Genomic DNA, 18869 nt, shown 5'->3' with positions numbered 1-18869 from the left:
ACAGGGGCGGCGGGCGACGGTGCAGAGGAGAAAAAGCAGATGAGAAACTGAAACTTTCGTAAGTGTTGTTTATATAGGAGGGGCCTTTAGTACCGGTTGGAGCCACCAACCGGTACTAAAGGCCTGTTTTGGCCAGGCCAAGCGGCGGGAAGCGACCCCCTTTAGTACCGGGTGGTGGCTCCAACCGGTACTAAAGGCCCCCCCTTTAGTACCAGTTGGTGCCACGACCCGGTACTAAAGGGGGTGCGCTGGTGCAGGTGCGGTGCGCAAGTTTAGTCCCACCTCGCTAGCCGAGGGGCGACCGCACTGGTTTATAAACCCCCGTGCGGTAGCTCTCTCGAGCTCCTCTCCAAAGCAGGCCTACTGGGCCTACATGTTCTGTGCTGCCCTGTTGGCCTACTGGGCCTTTGCGGGCCTGCATCCTGGCCCAACAACAACAGGTTGGGTTTCTAGTCGTATGCAGGCCGCTCTGGCCTAGTAGGCGGGCTTTTTTTATTTTTTTGCTTTATTTATTTTTGAGTTGTTTTTTTGTGTATTTAGAGTTTCTTTGTGAATATTTTTGCTTTAGGTACAAAAAATTACAAACTTTCTGTTAGTTCCCGTAGTTTCCAAATTTGAATAGTTTAAATTTTGAATTATTTGAAATTAGTGTGAATCACTAGTTTGTGAATAACTTAACTCTAAAAATCAGTAAAGGCATGAAAGAATTTGTTTGCACATAAAATTTCTTCGCATTTCAAATGCCAAAACACATAATTAACTACCCTAACTATTACAGAGATTCCCTTCTGGGTGTGAAACACAGAAGAAAGTGATGATAGTGAAGCCGATCACATCCCAGATCTTTGGGTGTGAAACTTTTCCTTCGTGTGTGTCCCTTTGCGCCGTAACCATGGAAAATCTTCATCATTTAACGGGATGCTCGGGTCAATATTCACTGTGAATGGAGCAATTTCATCAAACTTTTCATAATCTTCTGACTTGTCTGTCTTGTCATCCACTCCCACGATGTTTCTCTTCCCAGAAAGAACTATGTGCCGCTTTGGCTCATCGTACGATGCATTCGATTCCTTATCTTTTCTTTTTCTTGGCTTGGTAGACATGTCCTTCACATAGAAAACATGTGCCACATCATTGGCTAGGACGAATGGTTCGTCTGCATATGCAAGATTGTTGAGATCCACTGTTGTCATTCCGTACTGCGGGTCTTCCGTTACCCCGCCTCGTGTCATATTGACCCATTTGCACCGAAACAAAGGGACCTTCAAACCACGTCGATAGTCAAGTTCCCATATGTCCTGTATATAACCATAATATGTTTCCTTTCTCGTCTTGGTTTCTGCATCAAAGCGGACACCACTATTTTGGTTGGTGCTCTTCTTATCTTGGGCGATCGTGTAAAATGTATTACCATTTATCTCGTACCCTTTGAAAGTCATTATATTCTAAGATGGTAACTGGGATAGCAAGTACAGGTCATCTTCAATAGAGGTGTCATGCATGGTACGTGTCTGCAACCAGCTGGCGAAACTCCTGGTTTCTTCACGTGTAATCCAGTCATCAGACCGTTCCGGGTGTTTGGAGTGTAGCAAATTCTTGTGTTCATCCATATACAGAGCCACCAAGGCGGAATTCTGTAGAACTGTGTAGTGTGCTTCAGTGAGAGAATGTCCGTCCATACATATTATTTGTTCCCCTCCTAGCGTGCCTTTTCCATCCAGTATGCCCTTATGCCGCGATTCAGGAACACCAATCGGCTTAAGGTCAGGAATAAAGTCAATAAAAAACTCAATGACCTCCACATTTTGACGGCCCTTGGAGATGCTTCCTTCTGGCCTAGCACGGTTATGAACATATTTCTTTAAGACTCCCATGAACCTCTCAAAGGGGAACATATTGTGTAGAAATACATGACCCAAAACGTTAATCTCTTCGCATAGGTGAACTAGGACGTGCGTCATGATGTTGAAGAAGGATGGTGGGAACACCAACTCGAAACTGACAAGACATTGCACCAAATCATTCTCTAACCTTGGTATGATTTCTGGATCGATTACCTTCTGAGAGATTGCATTGAGAAATGCACATAGCTTCATAATGGCTAATCGAACGTTTTCCGGTAGAAGCCCCCTCAATGCAACCAGAAGCAATTGCGTCATAATCATGTGGCAGTCATGAGACTTTAGGTTTTGGAACTTTTTCTCTGCCATGTTTATTATTCCCTTTATATTTGACGAGAAGCCAGACGGTACCTTAATACTGAGCAGGCATTCAAAGAAGATTTCCTTCTCTTCTTTGGTAAGAGCATAGCTTGCATGACCCTGATGTATGCCGTCTTTTCCGTGCATACGTTGCTGGTCCTCCCGTGCCTCAGGTGTATCTTTTGTCTTCCCATACACGCCCAAGAAGCCAAGCAGGGTCACACGAAGATTCTTCGTCACGTGCATCACGTCGATTGTGGAGCGGACCTCTAGGTCTTTCCAATAGGGCAGGTCCAAAAATATAGATTTCTTCTTCCACATGGGTGTGCGTCCGTCAGCGTCATTCGGAACAGGTTGTCCACCAGGACCCTTTCCAAAGACCACCTTCAAATCCTTGACCATATCATGTACATCAGCACCAATACGGTGGCGAGGCTTCCTCCGGTGATCCGCCTCACCTTTGAAATGCTTGCCTTTCTTTCTTACGGGATGCCTGCTCGGAAGAAATCGACGATATCCCAGGTACACATTCTTCTTACAATTAACCAAATATATACTGTCGGTATCGTCCAAATAGTGCGTGCATGCGCGGTATCCCTTGTTTGTCTGTCCTGAAAGGTTACTGAGAGCAGGGCAATCATTGATGGTCACGAACAGCAACGCCTTTAGGTCAAATTTTCCCCCATGTGCTCATCCCACGCACGTACACCTGTTCCATTCCACAGTTGTAAGAGTTCTTCAACTAATGGCCTTAGGTACACATCAATGTCGTTGCCGGGTTGCTTAGGGCCTTGGATGAGCACTGGCATCATAATGAACTTCCGCTTCATGCACAACCAAGGAGGAAGGTTATACAAACATAGAGTCACAGGTCAGGTGCTATGGTTGCTGCTCTGCTCCCCAAAAGGATTAATGCCATCTGCGCTTAGACCAAACCATACGCTCCTTGCGTCATCTGCAAACTCCTTCCCGTACTTTCTTTCGATTTTTCTCCACTGCGACCCGTCAGCGGGTACTCTCAACTTTCCGTCTTTCTTACGGTCTTCTCTGTGCCATCGCATCGCCTTGGCATGCTCTTTGTTTTGGAACAAATGTTTGAACCGTGGTATTATAGGAGCATACCACATCACCTTGGCAGGAATCTTCTTCCTGGGGCGCTCGCCCTCGACATCTCCAGGGTCATCGCGGCTGATCTTATAGAGCAACGCACCACATACCGGGCAATCGTTCAAATCCTCGTACTCACCGTGGTAGAGGATGTAATCATTAGGGCATGCATGTATCTTCTGCACCTCTAACCCTAGAGGGCAGACAGCCTTCTTTGCTTCGTACGTACTCTCGGGCAATTCGTTGTCCTTTGGAAGCATATCCTTTATCATTACCAGCAACTTTCCAAATCCTTTGTCAGATACACCATTCTCTGCCTTCCATTGCAGCAATTCCAGTGTGGTGCCCAGCTTTTTCTTGTCACCTACGCAATTCGGGTACAACAATTTTTTGTGATCCTCTAACATGCGCTGCAACTTCTTCTTCTCCAAATCACTTGCGCAGTTTCTCTTTGCATCGGCAATGGCCCGACCTAGATCATCAACGGGCTCATCTGATGCCTCTTCTTCAGCTTCTTCCCGCATTGCCGGCTTAGCTTCTTCCCGCATTACCGGCTCAACTTCTTCCCCCATTGTTGTATCATCGTATTCAGGGAACCCATGGCCAGGATAGCTGTCGTCGTCCTCTTCTTCTTCATTGTCTTCCATCATAACCCCTCTTTCTCCGTGCTTGGTCCAAACATTATAGTGGGGCATGAAACTAGACTTAAACAGGTGGACGTGAATGGTTCCTAACGTAGAGTAATTGTGACCATTCTTACAGCGAGCACATGGACAAGGCATAAAACCATCCGCCCGCTTGTTTGCCTCAGCCGCAAGCAGAAAAGTATGCACGCCCTCAACGAACTGGGGAGAGCATCGGTCATCGTACATCCATTGCCAGCTCATCTTCATTACACAACACCGAATAGACCCAATTAATACAAGTTCATACATAAAATTCATACAACACTTAAATGCAACAAACAAATAACTCTCTAGCTAAAGCATTTAAATGCAACAACAAATACGATCAAGATCGCAACTAAGGTAACAATGGATCCAACAGCATAATGATACCAAGCCTCACTATCGATGGCACGTTTTCTAATCTTTCTAATCTTCAAGCGCATTTTCTCCATCTTGATCTTGTGATCATCGACGACATCGGCAACATGCAACTCCAATTCCATCTTCTCCCCCTCAATTCTTTTCAATTTTTCTTTCAAGTACTCGTTTTCTCTTTCAACTAAATTTAACCTCTAGACAATAGGGTTGGTTGGAATTTCCGGTTGACATACCTCCTAGAAAAAATTTCTATGTCAACTTGATGGGCATAATTTGTCATAAACACGAAATGCAACTAGTTTTAAAAGAGAATATATATACCACATCAGAATCATAACAAGGATGAGCGCCGACGGGGACGGATATCAAAACCATGGCACTATATGTATAACAAACAACGTACGGGTAAGATAATTATACGAGTAACTATATATCCAAATCACACAAACATCAATTTTTATATAAAATTTCATGAACAAGAGGCTCACCACAAGGTGGTGCCGGCGACGGGACGGTGCGGGCGATCGACGGTGGTTACGACGGATATTTAGAAGGCACTAAGTAAACCACACCTACATATGCAAACTAAGTGTTATTTTTGACCTCAAATTGCATATAAATCGAAAACTAGCACATATATATATATATATATATATATATATATATATATACTCCCAAATTACTAAACTCACAAATTAATCACTATATAAAGCATTGCAAGAGCTAATCTAGCAATGAGAGATGAAAGGACAAAGTTGCTAACCTTTGTGATCATTTGAATGGATGGGGGCCTTCAAATCTTGAAAAAATTTGGGCAAAATGTGTGATGAGCTCGAGAGGAAGAGGGGAAGAACAGAGAGGAGAGGGGAAAGGGGGAGAACAGAGCGAGCTCGGGTGGACGAAGGGTTTATGTAGGACGACCTTTAGTACCGGTTCGTGCCAAGAACCGGTACTAAAGGGGCTGGAGGGGCCCCAATCTGACAACATCCTGCCACCACTCTCATTAGTACCGGTTCGTGGCACGAACCGGTGCTAAAGGTTCGCCACGAACCGGTACTAATGAAAGCGGCCCGGCTAGCCATTGGAACCGGCACTAATGTATACATTAGTGCCGGCTCAAATACAAACCAGTACTAATGTGCTTCACGTTTGACCCTTTTTCTACTAGTGATAGCCCATTTTCTAGCTAGGACAACGACTAATAATTTCAACCAACCGTTCAAAATAGAATTCAATAAAATTTCCCACATTTTGATGGGATCACTGGTGCGTGTCGGTCCTAAACAAATGGTTTTTAACCCCTTTCCATGACGGCATTTGGAACCGTCGCCAAGTGAGTGCGTGCGATAGGGTGTCCTTCCCACATGACCCAGAAATCGTCGGGGATAGGCCCTCCTGGGACCCAGGCTGGGTCCGTGTGTGATCGGGTGAGGCATCGAAACCCAATCATATCCGTAGGTATGTACATCCCACATGGTAATTTGAGAAAATCATTTCCGTAGGTATGTACATCCCACAAGGTAATCCGAGAAAATCATTTTCGTAGGTATGACCATCCCACACGGTGAATCCTAGAAAAACATTTCCGTTCGTATGTATATCACACACAGTAAATCCAAGGAATACGTTTCCGTTCTTATGCACATCCCACACAGTCAATCTAGGGAAAATGTTTCCGTTCGGGCGTACATCCCACACAGTTTTATGTGTAGGCTCGTGTCCGAAAGGTGTAACTATCACACACGGTCTTCCTTGGTTAACTGTTTGCTTTTATCAACTATATCACACATGATTTGATGAAGAAAACTGTGTGGCATTGGGCTATCCATCGCAAGCGCTTTTACTGCTAGAACCGTTTGCAAAGATCCATGATACATTTAGCAGGTTTATTAGTTTACAATTAATAATTCCAGTATTACGCAAATTCACATTTCATATCGAACAGTTGTTTGCCAATTTCATATCAGGCACATAAATATATTATAACATCACAGTATGGTAGCTACATGAAAACAGCACAGTACAACATATAGCTATTTCAACTTCATAAGAACAGTATATTCATTTCGCTAATCGAGATCATCCAGGCTCATCTTATCCACCTCTCCTTTTAGTTTAGTAAGAACCCGTTTTGCACGGGCCAACTGGGAAAGTGCCTACTCCTTCGCCAACACCATCTTAGCAAAGTCTGATTTAAAAAATCTGAGCTCATTCTCCACCTTCAACTTTCTATCGTGCATCTTGAAATACGCTTCAGTGTTGAAAATACTTTCTTTAAGCCTACATGTGTTCTCTTCCTCATACATGCTCCAGATCTTCGTTAGGCACATCTTCAAAGACTGTGGACAATCTTGATCAACCCAGTCCAAGTAAGAACACTTCCTTTCATCCTATAATATTTAAAACTAGATCAATAACAATTGTAGGGGAAATGGGTTTATAGCAACATAGAAAATCACCAATGCTTATTTTGAAAACCTGAAGAAACATGATAATTATGACATATCTTCTCAAAAAGATCAATGTGCAAATGAAATAATTGGTACTGAGACAACAACCAAATTCTAGAACATCAGAAGCTATAATTAACTACAACAATGCTACAAGTTCTTACTCATGTACAATAAATAACAAATTGAACATTTTATGAGGAAGGTAAATATAACTCCAATAGCATAGCGATAATGTTTGGATGACAACAAATTGATACTAGCAGGTGTGTACATGCACAAATTTAGTAAAACAGAACTAATAGCACTAAGGTTGTCCACTATGTATGCCAAAACTGTGGTAAAGACAACGGTTCCTACATCTCGCACCAGTGCCCTGCACTGGCGAGACGATGCAGCAGAAAAAACTAGGGACCCGGACACTGGAGCACGTAGTTGCTCTGATGCCCAGTTCCTTCATGCCATAAAGATTTAGTATTTTACATCTTGGCTGCTCGGATGTGTGGACCAAAGTTGGCTGCACAAACTGCTGAAGTGGTGCCAAATAATTTTCTAATGGCACCGCTAATGAGATGGCAACAATTTAAGATACTAGGTACAAACTGTGACACTGTCTTAGGATGCGTTTGGTTGAAGGTGCGGTTTCAAAAGGTTGGGACCGTGATAGTGTCTGATTCACATCTAACAAATGATTTGTAACAACAAAAGAGGGTCTAACCTTCTTTGCACATGCCAGAAACTTCCTCCCTTTGTCCACAGAATCAAACGCAACTAGCTTCATGCATGGAGATTGATGGTGACAATGAGCAGATAGATCTTCAGCCACCCCACTCCATTGGTTGCCACTTATGGTCTTACAGAGCTACAAGAGGAAGAAACGACTCAAATCGACCTCCGGGTAAAAATCCTTCATTCCAAGTCATAGCCCGAGAGAGAGAAGAGAGCCATACCTGGGTGGTGAAGGAGTAGTCCCCGGAGGAGGAACCGCTGGAGATGTCTTTGAAGAAGACCATGGCAACCTCGGCGGTAGGATGCGAGACAGCGAGAGCGAGGAAGCGGCTATAGCTTAGAAAGGAAGGAAGGAAGGAGGAAACAGGGGAAATGTGACTTGTGGTCGGTGTCGTGGAATTGTCACAGCAGATGTCCTTAGTGTCAGGACTTAGTCGCGAGGCCAACGCATCTATGTGGTAGGTTGAGAGAGGTTGAGCGGGACAAGAGACGCGATGTTTTACCCAGGTTCGGCCCCTCATGGTGGAGGTAAAAGCCTACATCCTGCTTCATTGATATTGATGATGATGATCACGATTACAAGAGTGCTCTATCTCGAGAGCTATTGTCTAAACCTAACTTGTCCAACTTGTGGAACTTGTCAATCTTGTCCCTTTTGGGGAGCCCTGCCCCTCCTTATATATGTTGGAGGGGCAGGTTACATGTAGAGTCCTATTAGGATTAGGACTAGTCTATCTCCAATACAAACCGGATACAAGTCCAGGTCTTAACTCCTTGTAAGATAAATGTTCCTCATGCCTTTCCTCTTAAACCGGCCCACCATTAACATAAACCGGCCTGCTGGGCCTTGGGCCTTGTCATCCATTTGGAACACGTGTCGGGTGACCAATGAGTCTTCAGGCTCATGAATCGTCATACTAGTGAACCGCCAGACACGTAAGTCGCCAATCCTCTCGGGGTTTAGCAATGAAATGCCTAGTCCGGCCGGGTTATACTTCCGATCGGTTTACGCCGCGGGGTATATCCCCGACATTAGCCCCCAAGTTTAGCTTGGATTTATCCATGGTAAACTTATACTGCAAAAATAAACACAAGAAGAATATTGACAGGTTGTGCTCCGGGTTAATAATTCTTGTAAACCGGCATCTGATGATCCTTAAGTCCTTGTCATTTCCTCCTTCTAGAAAATTCGGGTTAACAAGCCAGCTTCATACTCAATTTGTTGACATTGGTTTCTCACAGAGAAATATTGTGAAGAATAATCCACTTGAGTCGGCTTCCAAAGAGCCGGTTTAAGAAATATGGGTCTTGAAATACTTATCTGATATTCAGCCGGTTTGAAGATGTAAAACTTGCCGGTTTAATATTAAACTAGCCGGTTTATAAATATTGATGGCACTGGGTCATAATTGTTGTCGACACCGGGTCATGTAATTGATCTTCCTGATTTGCTCAAAACTGATAAAATGAAGATGTTCCTCCTTTATATGCATAATTCATGTAGCCCCCAAGTCTTAAGAGGAGAACATAGTGATAACTTAAGACTTGCTCCAATAAGTGTTTCAACCTTGAAGAAATCCGGTTTGTTCATCTCAAACATATAAACTGAATACTCCATATATGTAGCCCCCAAGTGTCATGATGCATGCTTGCAGCGACATGAGACTTGCATGTAATCTCGATTTGAATAATGTAGCCCCCAAGTGCCGGGTTGTAAGCTTACAGCAACTCGGTACTATTCCTTCCATTGTAGAATAAATCATATCCTTTGATAAAACAATAGACATTGCGCTAAAGCGACTTTGAAAACTCAATAATACCGGTTATTAATAACCATAAAAATCCAGCCATGTTGGCTATTCAAGATAATATAATCCGGTGAAAACCTTATTCATTCAATATCATAATGAAAATTCAGCCAAGTTTGGCTATTTGAATAATATAACCCAATGATTTATAAGCGCATGATTCCAATGGTGCAATCCAAATATATATATATGTATATATATATATATACTGGCGACTTATAGTCCAAAACCAGGCCGGTTTAACAAACCTGTTTCTGCATACAACAAGTTTAAAGTGTCCTGGCGGTTTACCGCCGGACGGGTCATAATGCCCAAGATATAACCCGGGTTTATAACCAAGGCTACACTTAAGAATAATCAAATATGAAATATATCATACCTATGACATTGAATCACATTGTTGGTTTTACCAACTTTTTGTAGTAAAGGTGATAACCCCAATCGTGAGTACTGATAATTCCTTCCATATTGTGCCGGTTTAGGATAAAACCGTACCGGGTTGTGATAAACACCAGATTATCCATATTCGATGCTGGCGACTTGTAGTCGAAACTAGGCGAGGTTAATAATCTCCGGATTGTAACTTGTACTGACAACTTATAGTTGACAGCCTAACTGGGTTGAGAAAACTCTGGTTTATAATTGAGTTTGTACTAGCAACTCATAGTTGAAAGCTTGTGCCGGGTTAAGAAACACCGGACTGATGACTTATAGTCTGGCCGGGTCAAAAGACGCCAGTTTACCTTAAAACCATATCGAAGGAGAAGAAACTTTGTCAAAAAGAAAATGAAAAAACTTGTAGTCGAGGCTTTTCAAGGGCTGCCAGGCCCAAACTCGAGGCTTTTCAGGGCTGCCAGGCCGCTGAGTTGAACCATTTGACAAAGCCTTTTAAGATGGCCCTCCAACTAACCAATCATCATTTTAACTTTGACAAGTTCAGGGTCTCAATGAGAGTAACTGTCAAATGTTCGAGGGGCATGCCAGGATTACCTGGATAGGAGTGGCATACTTGATGAAGGCAGGTTAACCCGGGGTTTTAGGTGAATACACCAGGATTCCAAGCCGTGGGTCGATACCCGGTTACAAGGGTCCTTTCAAACTCTTTGGTATTTGACACAAAGAGCCCCCAAGTAACTTTGTGAGCTGTGCTCAATGGGTGCCTATGTTGAGCTGTGCATCGCAACAAGACTCTCTTTGGCCCCTTGGGTGTGAAGCTCCCAAGCTGTACTGTGGCATGATAACCGGTTTAATGGATAATTGGAACTCCGCTTTATAAGCAGAAGCCCCCATGTGATATACTTCTGAGCTGTGCTCGTCGGGTGCCTATGTTTCACTTGTGCTGTGCAACAAACTCTCTTTGGCCCCTTATGATAATATTGGCTTGATAGCCGCGTCAAGAGGGTAGTAATGCTATGTTCTCTTTGGTGAACACACCTATGTTTGAACAGGAAGTGATCATAGAAAGATGTGCCCATAAGGCAGGATACCCAAGTTTGAACCGTGCATCATGGCAACAAGTTCTCTTTGGCAACCTTTAATTTTCTGAGAACTAGAATCTTGCGAGAGATTAATTCTTTTTGAACCAAAACTTTAAACCGGATTTGAAAGCTTCAAAACTTTGTGAGAGACAGATTATCCTTGAGCCGGATGTTTGAACCAGATTTGAGAGTTTAAAAGCTTTGTAAGAGATAAATTTAACTTGAGCCGGATGTTGGAACCGGATTTGAGAGCTTCAAAGCTTTGTGGGAGAGAGATGTCTCTTTAACCGGATTTTAAACCGAAATCTTTATTTTGAGCCGACAATTTTCTGACGGCCTTTAAATTTTCATCAATATGGCGTTGTCCTCCGGAACCGGGTTATCATTCCCTCCAATGACCCAGAGTTCCCGAGTCATGTCATTGTAGCCCTCGAGTCTTAAGACTACTCGAGGAGTTGGCTTGAGGCTCTCCATATTTGACTGTGATATAAACTGGCATGAGTTATTCAATAGCATAATGATATAATAATCCCTTTTTACAGTAGACAATTTGTCCTGCATTGGAAAACTTGCAAGCCAAAGTAATTTCTCTTTTAAAGAAAGCAATATATAATATAAAAATATAATGGATGGATTTCACCTGATATGTTAGGCCGGAAATTATGCGCCGCAGAGTTGATGATCGCCATCGTGAAGCTGAAATCAATCACAGCTGAGTCGACCGCGGGAGCATACAGATGAGTCGGCCGCGGTGTTGTAAGCCGGTGCGGACGAGCAACTAGTTCTCCTCGTTGTAAGCCGGCGCGGACGCGTGAACCGGCCGCGACAACGGACGGGCGCATCATCCGTGCCATTGTAAGGCGGCGCGGACGGCAAGTCGGCCGACGTGTTGATGCAAAATGGACCGCAACAAACATGTCCGTGAAGCTGTGCGGCACAGCCAAACATGCATCCGTGGTATAATGGCATAAACAATTGTCCTAATGTTTGTGAATGACAATGATCTGTATGCCGCGTCAGAGGCGGCTCAATATAATCTCGGTAGTTCAAGCAGACCTGTGACTCCCGGCGGCTCAACGCGGCCTTAGCGGCTCAATAAACGCTAGTACAAAAGTGATGCTGGCACGCGCATTATGCGGCACTTTTGTAATGAATAATGGTACTGCGGAAAAATATCACAGACCAACGTAATTGTTCTTTGATAAAAACAATATGTGCTAATAAAATATATAGGAAGGATAGCACCTGGGTTTTTTTTGTTGGACGGATGAGTTGGCCGCAGCGTTGTAAAACGGTGCGGACGGGAGGATCAATCACAAGCACAGTAAGCCGTGCGGACGACGAGTCAATCACGGGCACAGTCCCGGCTAATTGATGTAAACTGGACAGCGGTGGTCGGCGGCCTCCGCGCGCATGCCTGTCGAGCAGCGTGGCATGGACGAATCCTAGTGCATGCACTCCGTATCCGCAATATAATGGCATAAAAAAATTATCCTGTGTAAAAATATTACAGGGCAAAGTAATTGTTCTTTGACAAAAAACAATAAGTGTTAATAAAATAAATTTAGATAGATTTCACCTGATTTGTTCGGATGACAGATGATCCATTCAACGCCACAGAAACGGCTTAGGGCCGGTGACTCAATATAACCTCGGCGGTTTAACATAGCAGAGGCGGTTCAACGCAGCCCTGACGGCTCAACATAGCAGAAGCGGCTCAACACTGATAAACATATGATATTTGTGTCAAACAAACGCGGACACTGATGCTTGGTGCACGTCCTGATGATGTGCGTTCCCTTCAGTCTTATTAGTCTGGAACAGCACTAATAGTGCTCAAGTTGTTTCATGGATGTTGAATTTTTCTTCTGGCCGGCTTGTCCATACTAGAAAACTTGCATTGATGCTTCTTGTGTGATACTAGTTCAAAAAACGGCTGAGCTACGACGGGCATGAAGGAGGCGGCGCAGGTGAAGCCGTAGGAGCCTCCTCAGGGCGGCTTGCAGACGGGACTGACAGGCAAGGCGGCGACTCGCTGTACAGAGGAAGATGTCGAGTTAAACAGAGGAGTCTGAATCCATTGATAATTTGCTTCCCGGGTCGTGGCTGTTGTCGGGTCGGTCCTAGTTGAACAGATCGGGTCGTGGTCTTCGCTTTGGTAATTGAAAAACTGAACCAATACTACTAGTAGTTTCACATACTAGTACTAATACTAGTTGCTGACTTGATCAAAACAAGGGCCGGATGGGACTTGATCAAAACAATGATTAAAAAACGAACTCTGGATCTTGCTGGATAGATTATTCTCATGGACAGTATTCAAGTACTTGGTGAGTCATGAACAGTAGCAGCGAAGTAGTACTCGGGATTTGACCCTTTCTCACACACACGCAGGCTGATACGGATTGATCTGATACGGCGGTCGCAGCATAATTTCCTGCCGGCCTCGACGACACACAATTGTAGCCGCAAAAATTGATTTTCTATTCGGTTTCGACGGATCGCGTCAAACGACGATATACATGAGACCCAAAATCCTAAACTCCCTTGAACTCAATCTCATTGGCGTCACTGTTGACCACTTTTTCAATCCTGACCAATGATCTCATAATTGGTGTGAATTCTTCCACGCCGGCTCTTGTTCAGCCGGAAAATTGCAAACTGCTCGATCCCTAGGGAGATCCCTCCAAGAACTCAACACCACCGTGCGCGGGCCCCACGGTGGGCGCCAACTGTCGTGGAATTGTCAGGGCAGATGTCCTTAGTGTCAGGACTTAGTCGCGAGGCCAACACATCTATGTGGTAGCTTGAGAGAGGTTGAGCGGGACAAGAGACGCGATGTTTTACCCAGGTTCGGCCCCTCACGGTGGAGGTAAAAGCCTACATCCTGCTTCATTGATATTGATGATGATGATGATCATGATTACAAGAGTGCTCTATCTCGAGAGCTATTGTCTAAACCTAACTTGTCCAACTTGTGGAACTTGTCAATCTTGTCCCTTTTGGGGAGCCCTGCCCCTCCTTATATATGTTGGAGGGGCGGGTTACATGTAGAGTCCTATTAGGATTAGGACTAGTCTATCTCCAATACAAACCGGATACAAGTCCAGGTCTTAACTCCTTGAGAGATAAATGTTCCTCATGCCTTTCCTCTTAAACCAGCCCCCCATTAACATAAACCGGCCTGTTGGGCCTTGGGCCCTGTCATCCTTCTAGAACACGCGCCGGGTGAATCGTCATACCAGTGAACCGCCAGACACGTAAGTCGCCAATCCTCTGGCGGTTTACCAATGAAACGCCTAGTCCGGCCAGGTTAGACTTCCGGTCAGTTTACGCCGCGGGGTATATCCCCGACAGTCGGGAAGAAAAGGGGGTGGGAAAGGGGGGCGGGGTAGATATTTTGGTGGTAGGCCCAAATTTTGGAAATGTGGAGGGAAACTTTGGGCGCGGTGCCACCGGACCATTCACTTCGAACGATTGTGTGCATCGCAAACAATTCTTCTGCTTTACGCGCATTGATAATTCAAATTTTGGTCTCAAGGCATGGGCACATTCACTTTAAATGCGCGCGGTGCCACCAGACCATTCACTTTGAACGACTGTGTGCATCGCAAATGATTCTTCTGCTTTACGCGCATGGGATGAGTTTGATAATTCAAATATTGGTGGAAATTTCCCCGGGTACATCATTGCATAATTTAACATCGCTTGCTAATTTGGGCACACGAAAGAGCGTACAGCAGATAGTCCACACTTACTGAATCGAGCAATTTTAGTAATTACACATTTGCAGTTGACCTAAACATTGCTCTAACAAAAGACCAACATTAAAAACAAAGCCTAAGTACGCATAATTAAAAATCCACCACCGCGCCAGCCTATCATTGCCGGTGTGGGACGAGACGTCGATGACTTGTCCTGGCGACATGCCGCCGTTGGTGGACTCCGCGTCTCCCCTGCTGAAGTCGATCGCGTCCTCGTCCTCAGCGCCGCCCTCAAGGTTGTAGTACTTGTAGTAGTGGCTGCGCCAGAGCTCGCGTTGGTACTCCACTGCCGATTCCTTGATGGACAGACTCTTCTCTACCTCGACCTTGGCCACGTGCAACTCCTCCCGGCGCTCCTCGATCTCCACCGCGTCTTGCATCTCCAGCTCCCGCTCGGCGACCTCATGAGGAAGCAGGTACTCCATGGCCACCGCTGCCTTTTCAGATATGGGTTGCATGCTGGAGTCCGAGGTGGCCTGGAATATCTTGGCTTGTGCATCCTCGATCTTGCCATGGATGGCCTCGACCCAGGCCAAGGCGACATCAGCGGCACCGACGGCAGCTCAAGCGCTCTCGGCATTTGTAGCCGCCATTGCAGCAGCAGCTGCAGTTGCAACCGTCTCGGCTGTTGCAGCTGCCCTGTTGGCTGCCGCAAACGTCCTCTCTGCGGAAGCGGCCGCCTCTCGGCACAGGCGGCGGTGCTCGGTGGGGGGGGGGGCGCGGCCATCGTACGGGCCTTCATGAAGCGTTTCCACGGCATCATCTTTGCAAGAAGCGGGTGCGGGAATGGCGATCGGGATCCGTGGATTCGGGGGTTACCGGCACTAGAGCAGATGAGCCGGCGAAGCTTAAGGAGGGAGACTTAAATAGACCCAGATATTTTCACCGCAAACGGTTCCTAGAAAACAATTTTGTGTGATGCTGTAGATATTTTTATTAGCTGTGAAAGAATTTGGAATAAAGTGCCAAAGGATGGTGTTTTAAGTGAACGAGAAATTGTGTAGTACTAATACAACTGTCATGTCAAATTTTGGAAAATTTCAGGGGTCATTTGACCTTCTAAGACATTTAAGTGATTTTCTAGCCATTTAATGACCGTAATAGAAATTTGAACTACATGTACATGCAACAGCTAACCATAACGGTTTGAAAACTCATATTTCATGTACTTGTGTGCGATTTAATTCCATGTGCAGTAAATTGTAAAGAATTTTCAAACATATTGGTCTAACGGCTATTACACAATTAAGCATGGAGTGACATGGCATTTTAATTCCAAAAAAAACCAGAAACACATGAAACCTTGGTTGATGCTATGTCATGCCACCAAGATGATGTGGTAAAAAATTGGCATATTTGACCAAAGTTTGGACACACACCCCTCACAAACCGGAGCAACTCACTAGAAGGCTCGTGGTTCCGAGAGGCAACAATGCATGTTTGATGACGAACGGGAGATAGCTTCCTCTTATGGCCTTCAAATTTTTTTCTACGTCTAACGTGCACTACTACAACTATAATGTGAAATTTTGGAAAATTCTAGGGGTCATTTGACCTATTAAAGACATTTAAGTGATTTTCTAGCCATTTAATGGCTGTAATTAAAATTTGAACTACATCTACATGCAACGCCTAAACAAAATGGTTTGAAAAATCATATTTGTGTCCTTGTGTGCGAGTTAATTCCATGTGCGGTAAACTAGAAGGAATTTTCAAACATATTTGTACCACGACATGGACACATATGCATGAATACGTATGCATGGAGTGGCATGGCATTTTAATTCCAAAAAAATCAGAAACACATGAAACCTTGGTTGATGTAATGTCATGCCACCAAGATGATGTGGTAAAGAAATTGGCATGTTTGACAAAAGTTTGGACACACACCCCTCACAAACCAAAGCAACTCGCTATAAGGTTCATGGTTCCGAGAGGGAACAATGCATGTTTGATGACGAATGAGAGATAGCTTCCTCTTACGGCCTTCAAATTTTTTCTATGTCTAACGTGCACTACTACAACTGTAATGTGAAATTTTGGAAAATTCTAGGGGTCATTTGACCTTTTAAAGACATTTAAGTGATTTTCTAACCATTTAATGACCGTAATTCAAATTTGAACTACATCTTAATGCAACACCTAACTAAAACAGTTTGAAAAATCATATATGTGTACTTGTGTGCGAGTTAATTCCATGTGCGGTAAACTAGGAGGAATTTTCAAACATATTTGTATCACAACCTGGACACATATGAATGAATACGTATGCATGGAGTGGAATGGCATTTTAATTCCAAAAAAATCAGAACACATGAAACCTTGGTTGATGTAATGTCATGCCAGCAAGATGATGTGGTAAAGAAATTGGCATGTTTGATGAAAGTTTGGACAGACACCCCTCACAAATCGGAGCAACTCGCTATAAGGTTCATGGTTCCGAGAGGGAACAATGCATGTTTGATGACAAACGGGAGATAGCTTCCTCTTACGGCCTTCAAATTTTTTTCTACGTCTAACGTGCACTACTACAACTATAATGTGAAATTTTGGAAAATTCTAGGTTTCATTTGACCTTTTAAAGACATTTAAGTGATTTTCTAGCCATTTAATGACCGTAATTCAAATTTGAACTACATCTACATGCAACGCCTAACCAAAATGGTTTGAAAAATCATATTTGTGTTCTTGTGTGTGAGTTAATTCCATGTGCGGTAAACTCGAAGGAATTTTCAAACGTATTTGTATCACGACATGGGCACATATGCATGAATACATATGCATGGTGTGGCATGGCATTTTAATTCCAAAAAAAATCAGAAACACATGAAACCTTGGTTGATGTAATGTCATGCCACCAAGATGATGTGGTAAAGAAATTGGCATGTTTGACGAATATTTGGACACACACCCCTCACAAACTAGAGCAACTCGCTAGAAAGTTCATGGTTCCGAGAGGGAACAATGCATGTTTGATGACGAACGGGAGATAACTTCCTCTTATGGCCTTCAATTTTTTTCCTACGTTTAACATGCACTAATACAACTTTTATGTGAAAACTTCATAAATTGCAGGGGTCATTTTACCTTTTAAAGACATTTAAGTGATTTTCTAACCATTTAATGACCGTAATTGAAATTTAAACTACATCTACATGCAATGCCTAACCATAACGGTTTGAAAATCATATTTTTGTGTACTTGCACGCGAGTTAATTCCATGTGCAGTAAATTAGAAAGAATTTTCGAACATATTGGTGTCAAGGCATGGGCACATGCATGGAGTGCATGCCATGACATTTTAATTCCAAAAAATTAAAAAATGATCAGAAAAACATGAAACCTTGCTTGATTTAATGTCATCCACCAAGATGATGTCGTAAAGAAATTGGCATGTTTCACGAAAGTTTGGACACACACTTCTCACAAACCGAAGCAACTCGCTAGAAGGTTCGTGGTTCCAAGAGGGAGCAATGCATGTTTGATGACGAACGGGAGATAGCTTCCTCTTACGGCCTTCAATTTTTTTTCTACGCCTAACATGCACTACTACAACTGTATTGTGAAATTTTGGAAAATTCTAGGGGTCATTTGACCTTTTAAAGACATTAAAGTGATTTTCTAACCATTTAATGACCATAATTCATATTTGAACTCCATCTATATGCAACGCCTAACCAAAACGGTTTGAAAAATCATATCTGTGTACTTGTGTGTGAGTTAATACCATGTGCAGTAAATTAGAAGGAATTTTCAAACATATTGGTCTCACGACATGGACACATGCATACGTATGCATGGAGTGACATGGCATTTTAATTTAAAAAAATAGAAAAATGACCAGAAACACATGAAACCTTGGTTGATGTAATGTCATGCCACCAAGATGATGTGGTAAAGAAATTGTCATGTTTGACGAATGTTTGGACACAGGCCCCTCAGAAACTGGAGCAACTCGCTAGAAGGTTCGTGGTTCCGAGAGGGAACAATGCATGTTTGATGACGAACGGAAGATAGCTTCCTCTTACGGCCTTAAAAAATTCCTACGTTTAACGTGCAACTCTCATGTGAAAATTTGGTAATTTCAGGGGTCATTTGACCATCTAAAGACATTTAAATGATTTTCTTACCATTTAATGACCATAATTCAAATTTGAACTACATCTACATGCAACACTTAACCAAAACGGTTTGAAAAATCATATTTTTGTGTACTTGTGTGCGAATTAATTCCAGGTGCAGTAAATTATAAGGAAATTTCAAACATATTGGTGTCAAGGCATGGG

This window comes from Triticum dicoccoides, chromosome 4A (assembly GCF_002162155.2).
Source record: "Triticum dicoccoides isolate Atlit2015 ecotype Zavitan chromosome 4A, WEW_v2.0, whole genome shotgun sequence".
Lineage (NCBI taxonomy): Eukaryota > Viridiplantae > Streptophyta > Magnoliopsida > Poales > Poaceae > Triticum > Triticum dicoccoides.
This window is presented reverse-complemented; position numbering follows the sequence as displayed.